This window comes from Pelodiscus sinensis, chromosome 33, assembly GCF_049634645.1.
Source record: "Pelodiscus sinensis isolate JC-2024 chromosome 33, ASM4963464v1, whole genome shotgun sequence".
Taxonomy (NCBI): Eukaryota; Metazoa; Chordata; order Testudines; family Trionychidae; genus Pelodiscus; species Pelodiscus sinensis.
Genome location: NC_134743.1, coordinates 3584494 through 3599768, shown reverse-complemented (window position 1 = coordinate 3599768; position 15275 = coordinate 3584494). Strand labels below are relative to the sequence as shown.

General features: G+C 49.7%; 1 long non-coding RNA gene across 2 annotated transcripts in view; it reads right to left on the bottom strand.

The window, feature by feature from the left end:
• Nucleotides 1-5397: 5397 nt before the first annotated feature.
• The window catches only part of LOC142823374 (uncharacterized), a 33043-nt gene continuing 23165 nt past the window's right edge, over nt 5398-15275 (bottom strand). For both annotated transcript variants that reach the window (XR_012898601.1, XR_012898599.1), the window contains one exon: nt 5398-12173. This is a non-coding gene — a long non-coding RNA (uncharacterized LOC142823374). The remainder of the gene's footprint in view (nt 12174-15275) is intronic.

Genomic DNA, 15275 nt, shown 5'->3' with positions numbered 1-15275 from the left:
CGAACACCAGAGTTCCCCTTCCTTAGACAAAGGGAGAGGGAGAATCACCTGGGTCCCAGGCAGGGGTGAGGTTGTCAGGACACAGCACAAGGGGGCTGGGTTCCTGGGAAGGTGTGCGTGTGGGGGGGGGGGAGGATACAGGGCCCAGAGAGTAGGAGGAGGGGGGTTGTTTAGAGAGCCAGACATGGGGATCCAGGTGGGAGGCGAGAGGAGGGGAGAGAAGAGGAGATGGAGTTCCAGCAGGCAGGGGCAGATGAGAGTTTTGCAGGGCCCAGGGCAGCACAATTTCTCCAGGCCCCACTTTGGAGAAAAAAATAGAAAAAAGGTGTCAAATGCACAAATTAAAGGCTATTTTCATATTAAATGTGAATTGGGTAAATTAGATAGAAACTTAATTTAGTTGGATAATTTTTATTCTAATTATATTGTAATTCATTTTTAAACAAAATTCTGCATTAATAAAAAGGGGAGGGATGTCCAAATGCTGAGCAAAAAAAGTGCCCTCCCTCCCAAAAAATAATCATGGCACCTTTAAATCTCACACTCCCCAGCCTCATTCATGGCAGGGCAAGAATGTCCCAAGTGGCTTTCCAGCTGAGAAAAACTGAAAATACCAGACATTTTACTGGTCCGGTATTTTCTGGTTTTTTTTACCTGACAGAAGCCACAAATACTGAACTGTCAAGGCCCAATACCAGACACCTAGTCCTAACTCAAGCCTATTTACAAAGGGGTTTTGGCCCCTTCCCCACTTCAAAAAAAGGTCATAGTGATGGGATGGGGAAGAGGGTCGTAAATCGGGCTGTTTTAAAGCAGGGGCCTCCTGTATCTGTGGCAGGGGTGGGAAACTTCTCTTGGATTAGGGGACACTGACCCTACAGAAAAATCAGCTGGGGACCACACAAGCGGGCTGGGGACCAGCAGGCCTGGAGTGGGTCTGGCCAGGGGTTTGGACTGTGCCCCAGGGCACGGGATTGGGGTGCAGGGTCTGGGAGGAAGGTTATGTGGGTGACGATATCGGAGTGGGAGTGGGAGTGGCTGGGGGGCTGGACACTTCCCTAGAAGCTCCGCTCGCCCGTTTCTCCCACGGGTGCTGCCTGGCCATGTGCTCGGGGATTAAAAGCCTGAGGGGAGCGGTGATTGGCGGGTTCCCGCAGCTGCCATTGTCCAGGTCCGGCCAATGAGCTTGTGCGGGGGGGAGGGGGGCGGAAGTGGCCATGAGGGACCCTCCCCTGCCGGCTCGCAGCTCCTGCACCACAACAGGCCCTGCCGCGCTGCTCTGCTCTGTTCCGCATCCCGGGGCCAGGCAGAGGCTTGGAGCAGCCAGGTACAGGGTTCCCAGCTCCTGCCGCCCTGCTCCTCCTGCGGGCCAAAATGCCGCCCTTGCCAATGTGCCGCCCCAAACACCTACTGGAGCCAGCCCTATACATAAGGCTTGGGTTGGCTTAACTATGTCACTCTGTGATGGGAGTTTTTCATACCGCTAAGCCATATAATTAATCTAACTGGCTACGTCTACACTGGCATGATTTTCCAAAAATGCTTTTAACGGAAAAGTTTTCAGTTAAAAGCATTTTCGGAAAAGCACGTCTAGATTGGCAGGATGCTTTTCTGCAAAAGCACTTTTTGCGGAAAAGCGTCCGTGGCCAATCTAGATGCGGTTTTCCGCAAAAAAAGCCCCAATCACCATTTTCGCAATCGGGGCTTTTTTGCGGAAAACAGTACTGTGCTGTCTACACTGGCCCTTTTGCGCAAAAGTCTTTCGGAAAAAGACTTTTGCCTGAACGGGAGCAGCATAGTATTTCCGGAAAAGCACTGATGATTTTACAGGAGAAATTCAGTACTTTTCCAGAAATTCAAGCTGCCAGTGTAGACAGCTGGCAAGTTTTTCCACAAAATCACATGATTTTGCAGAAAAACTTGCCAGTCTAGACACAGCCACTTAGTTTTGTAATCAATGGGTAGTCCTGTGGCACCAGGGGCACCCCATGCACTCAGCTGTCGCCTAGGGCGCCACCTTTAACGGGGTGCCCAATGATAACGTCACACCATTGAGGGCCATGCAGGTAGGGGTGCTGATCGCGCATTCCGCATGGGGCGCCAGCTGTCGGCAGCCGTGGCACCTTGCAGACTAACAAATATATAGTATAACGAGCTTTCAAGATGAGTTTGAGTGGAGAAAAAGGGGGATTTCTCAGAATTTATAACAGAAAAAGAAGGTAGAGAAAAAAAGTACCTGTCAATTGTACTAATGAGGCTAATTGAGTTAACTGGGGGTGTCCCATAAGGAAGGATGGTTTGGGGTGTCGGGCAGTTAATCAGACCTCAGGATACAGTGTCAAATTTGCATTTGAAGATCAATGCCTCACTGTCTCTCTATAGTTGGCTTATGAAATTCCTTTTATAATTTCATAATGTAGAAGAATGGCTACTTTTAAATCTGAGACTTTTGTAATATAAACCTAGGCACAGTCTTTCATTGATTTAGACTCACACCTTATGTTAAACTGGGGTAGCTCTGAATGTAGACAATTGGTGACCTGTGGAATATGAAGCCAGAAAAGTTTTTCCGTTAAAAGTATTTCCACAAAAGCGCGTCTAGATTGGCACGGATGCTTTTGCGCAAAAGCATCCATGGCCAGTCTAGATGTGATTTTGCACAAGAGAGCTCCTGTGGACATTTTCGCCATCGGGGCTTTTTTGCGCAAAACAATCCTTCCCTGTCTACACTGGCCCTTTTGCGCAAGTATTCTTGCGCAAGAGGGCTTTTTCCCAAGCGGGAGAGTGAAAGTATTTGCGCAAGAAGCACTGGTTTTGTACATTACAAAGTCAGTGCTCTTGCGCAAATTCAAAAGGCCAGTGTAGACAGCTGGCAAGTTTTTAGACGCTATTAAAGTTAATTCAAAATAACGGCTGTTATTTCGAATTAAGTTTGTAGTGTAGATATACCCTAAGGGGCCTGAACCCAGCTTAGACACACATGTATGTTGTCTTCACATTGCCTTGTTATATTGGGACAGAAGAGATAGCTGAGACCAGCTACAGATCTGGCCCCATAGAATCTGTTCCTGTCCCAATTTCCCTGCTCCCCCTGGAGAATTCTTTGTATAATATTGAGTTCCTATGTAATGAAGAAAGAAAAAGAATAACAGCCTCTTTCTTACTAGCACAGTTGGGCAAGTTTTAGGCCATAGGGTTCCTTGGAGGGGAAAGCTGCTGAGCTCTTTCTCATGTTCATATATTCTCACTAACTTTGCTTTTAGAAAAGAGACACAGGGATGCTGTGAGTAAGGCATGGAACAGATTGATTTACATGTTTAGCAAGTGCTTATATTGCTTGTAACAACATGGCTCGTAATACCCTGCTGCTCCCAGGTAGGGCACCAGCCCAGCATGGCTCCCCAGGCTGGTGCTTCATGGCTGCCACCAGGCCCAGAGCTCCGCAGCTACCGCTGCTGCCCCCGAGCTCCACAACCAGGGCTGGAAATCTGTGGTTGCCACTGCCAGCCCCTTGCTACTGTTCAGCCACAAGGGCGGGAACTCCCTGCTGCTCCTGCACCCTGCCTAGACACACATGTATATAGGGCCAGAAAAGATAATAGAGATCAGCTATAGCTACAGCCCCTTACAGTGTGTTCCTGTCCCAAATTTCCTGCCCTCCCCAGAGAATTCTTTGAAAAATTGAATTCCCGTGTAATGAAAAAAAACAACAGCCCTTTTTCTTATGACCAAAAGTGGGCAAGTTTTAGTCTCTAGGGGTATGTCTACACTACAGCGCTAGTTCGAACTAACTTAGTTCGAATTAGTTAATTCGAACTAAGCTAATTCGAACTAACGCGTCTAGAACTAAAAACTAGTTCGAATTAGCGTTTTGCTAATTCGAACTAGCAAGTCCACATTGAGTGGACTCTGAACAGGGCTTAAGGATGGCCGGAAGCAGTGCCAGCAGGGCATCAGAGGAGGACTTAAGAGCGTGGAGATGCTGTCTCAGGCTAGCCGAGGGCTGCGCTTAAAGTGTCCCGACCCCCACCCCGGACAGACAGTTCTAAGGGGTGCCCCGCTTGAAAACCAGTCCTGGCTTGGATTGCCCGGAGTACCCACACTGGGCACATCACACCACTCGGCCATAAGCCCGGCTGCACTTGCCGCAGGCTGCCATCTGTGGAGAGGGGGCAATCGGGGGGCTGCAGGAGAGCTTCCACCCCCAGAAGCCCGCAGAGCCAGCCCAGTCCTCCCCATCGGGGGCTCGTACCCCATTCCTCACTCACCTCCTTCCACTTACCCTTCCCTAACCCCCTTTCTTATTGATGTACAAAATAAAGATAACGTTTCTTCCAACATTGACTCTGTCTTTATTGAACAAAACTGGGGGAGACTGGGAAAAGGAGGTGGGAGAGGGGAAGAGAAAGGCTGGGAGAGGGGAGGGCAACTAACATGATCAGGGGTTGGGAACAGGTCCCAGATGAAGAGAGGCTACAGAAAAGAGGAGACAGAGGGGGGACAGGATAGAGGTCTCTAAAAGCAGGGGTTGGGTGGAGAGGGTGCATTCAGAAAAGTTCTTCATGAGTTCCCATAAAGAAGGACTAGAGGACACCAAAGGAAAGGAATGGGTAGCAGGCTTCAAACTAGTAACAGAAAGTTCTTCTTCACAAAGCAAATAGTCAACCTGTGGAACTCCTTGCTGCAGGAGGCTGTGAAGGCTACAACTAGAACAGAGTTTAAAGGGAAGTGAGATCAAGTCATGGAGGTTGGGTCCATGGAGTAGTCTTAGCCAGGGGGTAGGAGTGGTGTCCCTGCCCAAAGTTTGTGGAAGGCTGGAGAGGGATGGCACGAGACAAATGGCTTGGTCACTGTTTTTGGTCCATCCCCTCCAGGGTCCCTAGGGTTGGCCGCTGTCGGCAGACAGGCTACTGGGCTAGATGGACCTTTGGTCTGACCCAGGACGGCCATTGTAAGCTCAGGGCTCAGGGTCGGGGGTCTCAGTGGACCCCCTTGATTTTCATGCACACCTGCTCCTGGGTGGCCAGGCTGGCAGCTCTCCTGCCCTAGACGGCCACTTTCCTGTGCCTAGTGCGGAGATCATGGACGAGGTCCACGATGTCCGCACTAGCCCAGGAAGGTGCCCACCTCTTGCGGTCCAGGGCAAGCTCCTGGGAGCCGCCAGCCTGGTCCCGGGAAGAGGGGGTGGGCTGGGGGACATCGGGTGGGTGGCTCTGTGCCGTGCCAGGTGCAGGGTCTACTGGCTGGGTGCTGGCAGGCTTGCACCTGGCACGGGCACCGTAGCCAGCCTGTGCCCCTTTAAGAGGTCCGGGGCCGGGAGGGGGGCATTGAGTTTCCCTGGTGTTGGCCAGAGTGGCCACCAGGGAAACCTGGGGAGGGCTAGCCTCCCACTAGTTCGAATTAAGGGGCTACACACCCCTTAATTCGAACTAGTAATTCAAAACATTTAATTTCTTGTTTGTTTAAACAGGTTGATGTTGTTTATCGCCCACAATCTAAACTGTTTTAAAAAGAGAGGTGCCTGTCCAGAGAACATTTGAGACTACACTGGAAGACTTGAGAAGTTTCTAGAACATTCCAGAATGAGTGAGAAATCCACTGGGCTGAAGCCCTGCTCCTGGGCAGCCCCTACCACTGGGCTAAAGCTCTTTCACTGCCGTGATGCTCAGCCCTTATCCCAAGAGCTCCCTCGCTCACCCTGCAGAGCTCATCCCCATGGTGGTGAAAAGGTTTCAGTCCAGGGGTGGAGGCCACCCAGGTGCAGTGCTGAACCCCACAGGGGCAGCAACAGGGTTAAGCCCCACGGCAGTGAATGGAGTTAAGCTGCCTGAGAACAGGATCGAGCCCCATAGACAGGACAGAACTGGTGGTGCTGGGTGGTGGTGGTGGGGGGGCTCCAGCCCCATGTTCTGGAAAGGCTGGCAGACTTCCCCCCTTCTTTAGTGTGCATAGGGAGGGAAGACACCCAGCAGGCCAAACCAGACCAACCTGAGTGTAAGTCTGCCATCCCAACAGGACAGGTATTGCTAGTATTTTTAATAGAGACATCATGTGATGGGCACATTCCCCTCTCATTCATGATCACACAGACCCATTCTCCTGTCCCATTGGGGAATGCACATATTTAAAGGATTGACATTTAGGCAATTGAATAAAATTCATCTGTAAATTCAGAAATGGCCCCAAAGGCAGAGGTCTGGTTGCCGGAACTATTTTTACAGGTTTACCCACGTTGTGGGCTTGGCAGACAGGGCAAGCCAGACAGTAATTTTTAGCTGTTTGGGAGAATTTAGGAGCAAACCAATTTTGCTTTAGGATTGCCACCATCCCCCCTTTGCCAACATGTGACAATTTATGGAGCACGGAGGCAAGGTGAGGTAGCAAGACCACTGGGGCAACAATGCGGCCGTCAGCTGCGCCACAAATGGTCTGGGTGCAAGGTGCACCCTGCCAGTCTCCACTCTTCCTTTTCCGATTCTGCAGCTTGGTCCTGCAGGAGGGCCAGTTCTGACAGAGATGGCAAAGGAGCTGGTGGTGGTGGGAGAGAAGGGTACAATGCTTCAGCCCAAGGAGGACATAAGGCGGCTGCCTTAGCAGCCCGATTGGCCATGTCATTTCCTAATGCAACTTCATTAGAGAAAGAGGAATGAGCTACACACTTAACAATAGCAAGAGCCGAAGGTAAAAGTACTGCATCAAGTAAAGCGGCTACATAAGGTTTATTTTTTATAGAGTGGCCAGAGGAAGTAAGGAAACCTTGCTGCTTCTGAAGCATACTAAAATCATGAACTACACCAAAGGCATACCGGGAGTCAGTGTAGATAGTAGCAGACACTCCTGCAGCAATATGACAAACTCTTGTGAGAGCCATTAATTCCGCTACCTGTGCGGAAGAAACAGCAGGTAGAGGGGCAGATTCTTCTACATCCCAGACAGTACAAACTGCATAGCCTGGTACTAAAACTCTACTAGAATTGTAAAAGCAAGAACCATCTGTATAAAGTATAAAATCAGGGTTATCCAAAGGCATTTCAGACAGGTCTGGTCTGGGAGAGGTGATGGCTTGCACAACCTGCAAACAGTCACGAGGCTTCCCTTTGTAGGGTGCAGGGAGTAGTGTAGCAGGATTAAAGTGTCACAGCGAATTACAGAGACATTGGAAGAAGCAAAGAGAAGCCGTTCATATTTAACAAGACGGGCATTAGAAAGGTGCTGGGTTTTCCCTTTTAAAAGTAATGCTGACACTGAATGAGGAACAGCCAGTGTTTAAAGGAGATTGTAAAACCAAAGGTTCTGCTTGCTACTAACCACCGCCTCTGCACTTGACTTTGACTGTTGTCCTTTTGCTAGCACGAGGCTCTTGGCTGCTAAATGTGTTGTCACTCCCTGTTTCTTTATTCTATCCCCCCCTCCCCTCGAACTGCTTGGTTCTCTGAAACTTCCTGGGGCTCGGGAGCTGGGGCCAGGATCGGATATGGCAGGGGATTCCATGCGGGGCACAGGACATCATTCATGTCATCCTGTGAATCAGGGTTTGGGAGACAAGGATACAATTGCCCAATAGGTGGTGCACTAGGCTTAGTTATCACTGCTTTCAATTTGAGTGCCAGCCTCTTTCAGCAGTTTGATCTGTGTTTGCAGTTTTTCCTGAGTATCTTTGAAGCTTCTTAATTGAGATTCTTTCTGCCTTTTAAAAGTTTCTTCATACCATGGTAGATAGGCAGACCATTGCAGATTGGGAGTTTTTGTTCCACAACCCTCAAGAGCCCCCCTTAAATGTAAAACTTTAGTTATATCGAAATGGGAATTGTAATTTAGAGTCATTTTGAGTATACAAATTCAATTTATCTAAAAACTTGAAAGTATTTTTCCCATAGTGGGTATACATAAAGAAAGCCAGACTGTCCTTAGAAGGCACTGGAATTTCTGTAGACTGACCTACACCCATTTTCTGCGTGTGCTTAAAAGGATTCTGTAAGGCACCGAACCAAAAGTCTGCCTGCTTACACCATCTTCTGCGAGTCACCGAATTAAGAGAAATCTGCCTGCTCACACTGATCCCCCTCCTCTTTGATGGGAGGCGCTGGACTCAAAGTCCACCTGGCTCACAGGGATTTCTGGCACCCACCCCAGCCCAGCAGAACACCACGTCTTGGCGCCTGGAGACAGCCTGGCAGAATGGGGAAATACTATGGCCTGGGGTTAGCCTCAGAGGTCAGTACTACGTTCACAAGTAACAGAAAGAGACGACAAAGCTTCCCCACAGTTCCGTGTGCCGAGAGAGAGTAATGGCACTACACCAGCTTTTAGCGTCCGAACACAGAGGGTCCAGCGCATGGCTGCCTCACTAGAGACACCAGTGTGCCCTTTTGGAACTGTGACACATAAGACAGGCCTAATAGACAAAGACAGACACAGACAGACAAAATGTTAGCCGCTCCACAAAATTGAATTCCATAGCTCCCCTTACCCCAATGGCCGACCGTCACTCCAAATCCTAAGCCCTCACCAGGAGATTTCATAACAGGTATCCCCCTTACCTTCTATTGAGCGCTCTGAGAAGTTTGTCAGTGGAGTGCCGGTCTGTCCATATGGGCAAGTGGCGCGTTAGGAATCTCGGTGGAACCTCCAAATTGTCGAAGCAAAAACAAGCTCCTCTCTGTTTAGGCAGCTAACAAACAGATAGCTTTATTGATCAGTAAAGCAAAGTGAGCCAAACGTTGTCCCAGCAGAGCCGGGCCCAGTAAGGCTGGCTAATACAATCAATCCTAGTATCTTTATACCCTTGACCAAACAGTCTGACGTCAGGGCATCCAATTACAGAAATCATCAATTAAGCTAGGAAAAATAAAGCCTTATCAACAAGATGGCAGACAGGTAAGAGGGAGTACCTCTCCTGTCTAAACCAGCCCAATTAACACATACCAATAGCACATCTGTCTTGGCCTGGCACATGGGGTGATAGAAAGTTCACTTTGGTCTACGTGCAAAGGCAAAAAGCTGAAATGGTTTCTGTTATACAAGATGGCTTTCAGCTAAACATAAAATGGTTTCTACAGACGGGAGCAGCTTCTCACGGGAGATTCCTCTGGTAATGGAGTGACCGCACCCCAGGGGTGGCCTGCGGCCGGGCTCTGTGTCGGTGCATTGCATGAATTCGCTTCCTGACCACAGCTCAGGCAGGGCTTATTTATAGGCGGCTTGTGGCTTAGCTCTTCCTCCTGCGATTCCTTCTCGTGTTGTATTTTCTGTTCTCAAGCCGGACACCCAGCGCCCTGCTCTCCCTGCCCCGGGCTCCCACCCCCCATGCACAGCTCTGCCTGCACCCCTCGGAGTCTGGCTTCACATACCCATTCTCCTCCACTGGAGCCCCTCAGTCTTGGAACAAAACACACTTGGAAGCACACCTGTTACTGCTGGTGCGTGGTTCTGTCCTGTGCATAACACAATAATTGGGATCTGAAAATCCACACTCAAGGGGCCTGTTTTTAAAAACAAAACCTGAACTCAACTCCTGCCAGCTCAAAGGTCTTTCAAGTGACTCCAGCACCTCTGCAGAGTCCATTTGGAGCATCAATCCATAGATAACAAAGCGCTGTCACAGCTAAATATGTGCATGTTCTACTACAGGCATCAAAATGGCTTCCTGGCTCGCCCTTCTGCTCCTCACTCTCCCCACCAGGGGCAGATATAGGGCAGGGCGAGCGGAGCGGCCGCCCCGGGCCCTGCGCTTCAAAAAGCCCCGCGCATGCACCATGGCGCCACTGCGCATGCACCGTGGCAAAGGGGGGCTCTGCAAAATTATGCTGCCCTGGACCCTGCAAAATGGTCATCTGCCCCTGCACCCCACAGACAACCCTCTGGGTCAGGTGCTGCTGGAATCCCCATCAGACAGCTTTGCCACCATCAAGGGGAAGCTCTGCAGTCCTCCCAGTATATTAGGACCCCAGCGGTCCTGCTTACAGATGAGGCAGCCGACCATGCCTTTCCCATGCTGCAGGTGCTGCTCAGGGCAGTCACAGATCTCTGCAGGAGCCATTTTCAAAACAGCTTGGCTGTATATTGTGTTTCCAGGTGGTTGTAGCTTCACTTAGTGTTCTCCTGCCAGGGGTGAAAACTCCCAGGCCTGGTTGCTGCCCAGAGATGCATTTTAGACATGTTTGAGCAACACCAGCTGATTGGCTTTGGAGCAGGAGGAAAATGGCAAAGTGTCCATTCCCCAGTGATCAAACCATGCTTGCTGCCATTATTTGAGCCTCTCCATAGACACAGGACCAGGACTTCCACAGTGCTCAGCTCCTAGGGAGGCCCCTGAGTCGAGTTCATTGGGGAGGCTAGAGTTGCAATTTTGTCTGGAAATAGTCAACGCTCCAGCATCAGAGCCCACAGCCTCAGAGGTCAGCCCAGAGGAGCTCGTGTGATCGAATATTGCAGCCTATGTTCTGGGAATTGGGCTATGGGGGGCTGGTTTGATTAGCTCAGGAGCCCAAAGAGGTAAGGGTGTTAACATTTCCCTGTTACTCTCCAGCATTGAACAGTGACAGGGTCACAGCAAAGCATTAACTCTGGGTCCATGTACTCCATCAAACTGAACACACCACTCTGGGCACCCCTGGGTGAGGAGCCGTAGCAGTGATGCTCAATTTTTCCCTCACACAGCATGTGGCTGTCTAAGGGTATGTCTACACTACAGCACTAATTCTAACTAATTTAATTCGAATTAGTTAATTCGAACTAAGTTAATTCGAACTAGTGCATCTAGACCTAAAAACTAGTTCGAATTAGCATTTTGCTAATTCAAACTAGCATGTCCACACTGAGTGGGCCCTGAACCGAGGTTAAGGCTGGCCGGAAGCAGTGCCGGCAGGGCATCAGGTTAGGACTAAGAGCGTGGAGCTGCTGTCTCAGGCTAGCCGAGGGCTGTGCTTAAAGGGACCCGACCCCCACCCCGGACAGACAGTTCTCGGGGGTTCCCAGCTCGCTTGTCTAACTCGATGAGGGACAGCAAAGCAGTCCTGGCTTGGAGTGCCCCGAATGCCCACACTCGGCACATCACAGCACTCGGCCATCAGCCCGGCTGCACTTGCCGCAGACTGCCATCTGGGGGGGGGGGGTCAATCAGGGGGCTGCAGGAGAGCTTCCACCCCGAGGAGCCTGCAGAGCCACCCCAGTCCTCCCCATTGGGGGCTTGTACCCCATTCCTCCCTCACCTTCTTCCACTTAGCCCTCCTAGCCCCTCTTCCGGATGTACAAAATAAAGGACACGTGTGTTCAGAAATAGAAACTCTCCTTATTGAACAACACTCGGGGAGACTGGGAAAAGGAGGTGGGAGAGGGGAAGAGAGAGGGTGGGAGAGGGGAGAGGGAAACCTGGGAGGAGGGAGCTGGAAGGGGGTAGCCAGGGGAAGAAGGAGGAGGGGAAGTAAACTATGGTACGCCATATCTTCAGTACTGTGTACAGATGTGATCTCCTCACCCCAGAAAAGATATTTTGGCCTTGGAAAAGGTTCAGAAAAGGGCAACTAAAATGACCAGGGGTTTGGAACAGGTCCCATATGAAGAGAGGCTAAAGAAACTGGGACTTTTCAGCTTAGAAAAGAGGAGACTGAAGGGGGATATGATAGAGGTCTATAAAAGCATGAGTGATGTGGAGAGGGTGCATAAAGAAAAATTCTTCATTAGTTCCCATAATAGAAGGACTAGAGGACACCAAATGAAATGAATGGGTAGCAGGCTTCAAACTAATAACAGAAAGTTCTTCTTCACAAAGCAAATAGTCAACCTGTGGAACTCCTTGCTGCAGGAGGCTGTGAAGGCTAGAACTATAACAGAGTTTAAAGAGAAGTTAGATAAATTCATGGAGGTTGGGTCCATGGAGTGGTATTAGCCAGGGGGTAGAAATGGTGTCCCTGGCCTCTCTTTGTGGAAGGCTGGAGATGGATGGCACGAGACAAATGGACTAACCACAATTACCTGTCGCCTCTGTAAAGTAATGCACCTTGCAAAACACAGTCACAACTCTACATGCAAAACGGTGGGGTCTCACTTACCTGTTACTGCGCACGAAAGAGACCTTGGAGTCACTGTGGATAGAGCTGGAAAGCTTGTGGTCAGTATGCTGTGGTTTTTGGGTTTCATTGAAGCTGTGGGGCTGATACAAGCAAAAATCCAACCTGTGAAGATTGAAATGCAGGGAGTTCAGCTCAGAGAGGCTGGGCTGACGCAGCATCAGACCCCAACAGCTGGGAGCTGGTCTCAAAACGTCTGGTTTGACCCTGTTGACCGACTCAGAACTTGGGAACAGCAGAGGACCTGCCCAGCACACCTGAGGGGAAAGCTGGGAGAGCAGTTTCCAGCCACACAAGGGACTGAATATGCCCCCTGGCCACAGCGAGGCCTATAACAATATAGCCCCACCTTAGCAAAGAGGCTGTGGCTTTTTGTACCTTCACCCCAGGACCGGAGGGGGAGAGGGAGACAGACCAGACAATGCCTGCCCACCCTTTCTCTGCTCCCTGCTTCCTGCAGATCACAAGGGGACAGGTCTGATGAGAGAGAGCCAGACACACGTCTCTTGCTGAGACTCTGAGAGGCAAAGGGAGACAGGCCGTCCCTGCAGCATTGCCAGACCATGCCGGTATCACTGCATCTCCAGAGCATCCTGCTGCTGGGACTCTGGCTTCTCTGTGAGTGCGCCCAGCGCCGGCCGGGTTTAGCTGGACAGGGGAGATCACAGGGCAGAGAATGGTTTTCTCAATTAGGGTCCCATCCTGGGAGGTGCTGAGTCCTCTAGTGGCATGGTGTAGGGACTGGAAAGTGCCAACACTGTGTGAAGGATCAGAGCCTGACACCTCACCTCATGCCTTCCCCAGCTCGGATCCTCAGAGGCCACATTGGGAGCTGGACACCAGACTGCACATTGTGCCTGTGAGCATCCCCTCCTGAGTTGGAGGAAAGAGGCTGCATAGAGCTGAGCAGCAAATTCACCTGTCTCTGGCCACGGGATAAATTTCGGGACAGAACTTGGTCCACTGTTATTCTAGGACAATCTCTCACCACTGGCCGGAGGTGGATTTGTGGAAGGCCAGAGACACCCACATTTCTTTAGAGGCTGTAATCGTATTTCCATCTCCCCTCACTTTAATTCCTCGTTCCACCTCCCCTCTTGCACTGAGACCCTTCTGTGTTTATTTCACAGGCTCCCTGGTCGCCAGCCAGGAAATCTGCAGCTCTCCCGGTGAGTGACTGGTCCCTGTGTGCGCACTAGGGACTGGAGAGCTCAGGTTCAGCCAAGCTCCACTGGAGACAGTGAGTCTGACTCCCCATTGGTGTAAATCAGAGATGCTCCAGTGGAGTGAATGGAGCGTTGCTGATTGACACAGGCAGGGATCTGAGCCCAGGAGTCTCACACTGACGTGTTTGATCCCAGGCACTCTCCCCGCCCCACGACTGTATCTGAACAGACTCTCTGCCCGCCAAGGGGACACGGCCGTGCTGTCCTGTCTAGTCCCTTGTGGCTCCCCAGTGACCCATATTGTCTTCTGCAAAGATGGGAAGATTTCTGTGCAGCCCAAGGAAGGAAACAATCACATCCACGACTCACCCTACATCATGTCCAAGGGGTCTTTTCCTGCCGCTACCAACTCAAGGATGACAAGAACCAGGCAAACAATTCGCTCCCCAGTGACATCTGGCATCTACATGTGGCCGGTAATGCTCTGTGCTAATGATGGGCTGGGTGCAGAGGGCCAGGGAGCTGGAACAAGCTGGGGTCACACTGTGATGCCTGCAGGTAAGGTCTAAAACTTCCTTCTGCTTCACCAGAATTTCTTGAGTGAGAGCTTAGTGCCTAGGCCCTAGGGGAATTTTTACAATTTTTTAAGTATCAGAGGGGTAGCCGTGTTAGTCTGAGTCTGCAAAAGCGACGAGGAGTCCTGTGGCACCTTATAGACTAACTGAAGTGTAGGAGCATAAGCTTTCATGGGCAAAGGCCCACTTCGTCAGATGCATGTAGTGGAAATTTCCAGAGGCAGGTATAAATATGCAGGCCAGGATCAGGCTGGAGATGACGAGGTGGATCCAATCAAGGAGGATGAGGCACACTTCTAGCAGCTGATCTGGAGGTGTGAATTCCAAGAGTGCAGAAGCTGCTTTTGTAGTTAGCAAGCCATTGACAGTCTTTGTTTAATCCAGAGTTGATTGTGTCAAACTTAAAGATGAACTGTAGCTCAGCAGTTTCTCTTTGAAGTCTGGTCCTGAAATTTTTTTGCTGCAGGATGGCTACTTTTAGATCTGCAATTGTGTGTCCAGGAAGATTGAAGTGTTCCCCTACAGGTTTTTGTATGTTGCCATTCCTAATATCAGATTTGTGTCCATTGATTCAACACTTCAATCTTCTGCTCTTCAATCTTCTGGAATTCACACCTCCAGATCAGATGCTAGAAGTGGGCCTCATCCTCCTTGATTGGATCCACCTCGTCATCTCCAGCCTGATCCTGGCCTGCATATTTATACCTGCCTCTGGAAATTTCCACTACATGCATCTGACGAAGAGGGTCTTTGCTCACGAAAGTTTATGCTCCTACACTTCAGTTAGTCTATAAGGTGCCACAGGACTCCTCGTCGCTTTTACAATTTTTTAGTGACTAAGCATCGTCCGTTCAGCTGGTGTTGAATTTCCTAGTGAGGAAGACCAGGTTTTTCCTATTCATTACAAGGCAAAATACCATGATCTTCTCCGAAGGGCAGAAGGTGAAAACGCACACTGTCACATGGATATTTAGCAGGGTAATTGTCATCCTGATCTACTTTACTTTTCTAAAGCCATCATGAAATACAACTATGTAAGAGCAGCCCAACAAGCCATTTAAAAAAATTGGGTGGGAGGGAAATTGTTTCAGATTAACTTCAAAACAACTTTTTTCAAAATTTTCAATGAGCCAAAACTCTGGAGGAAAAGCCCATTGGTGTTTTGCATCTCCTTGATATGAGGCTTTTGACTGCAGGGGCGGATGAGAGTTTTGCTGGGCCCAGGGCAGCACAATTTTGCGGGGCCCCCTTTGGAGAAAAAATAGAAAAAAGCGTCAAATGCGCAGATTGAAGGCTATTTTCATACTAAATATGAATTGGATAATTAGATAGAAACTTAATTTAGTTGGATAATTTTTATTTTAATTATATTGTATTTCATTGTTAAACAAAATTCTGCATTAATAATTACGAATTTTCATTTAATTATATTGTAATTTTGGCTGAAACAGAGTAGCCAGGCTGCC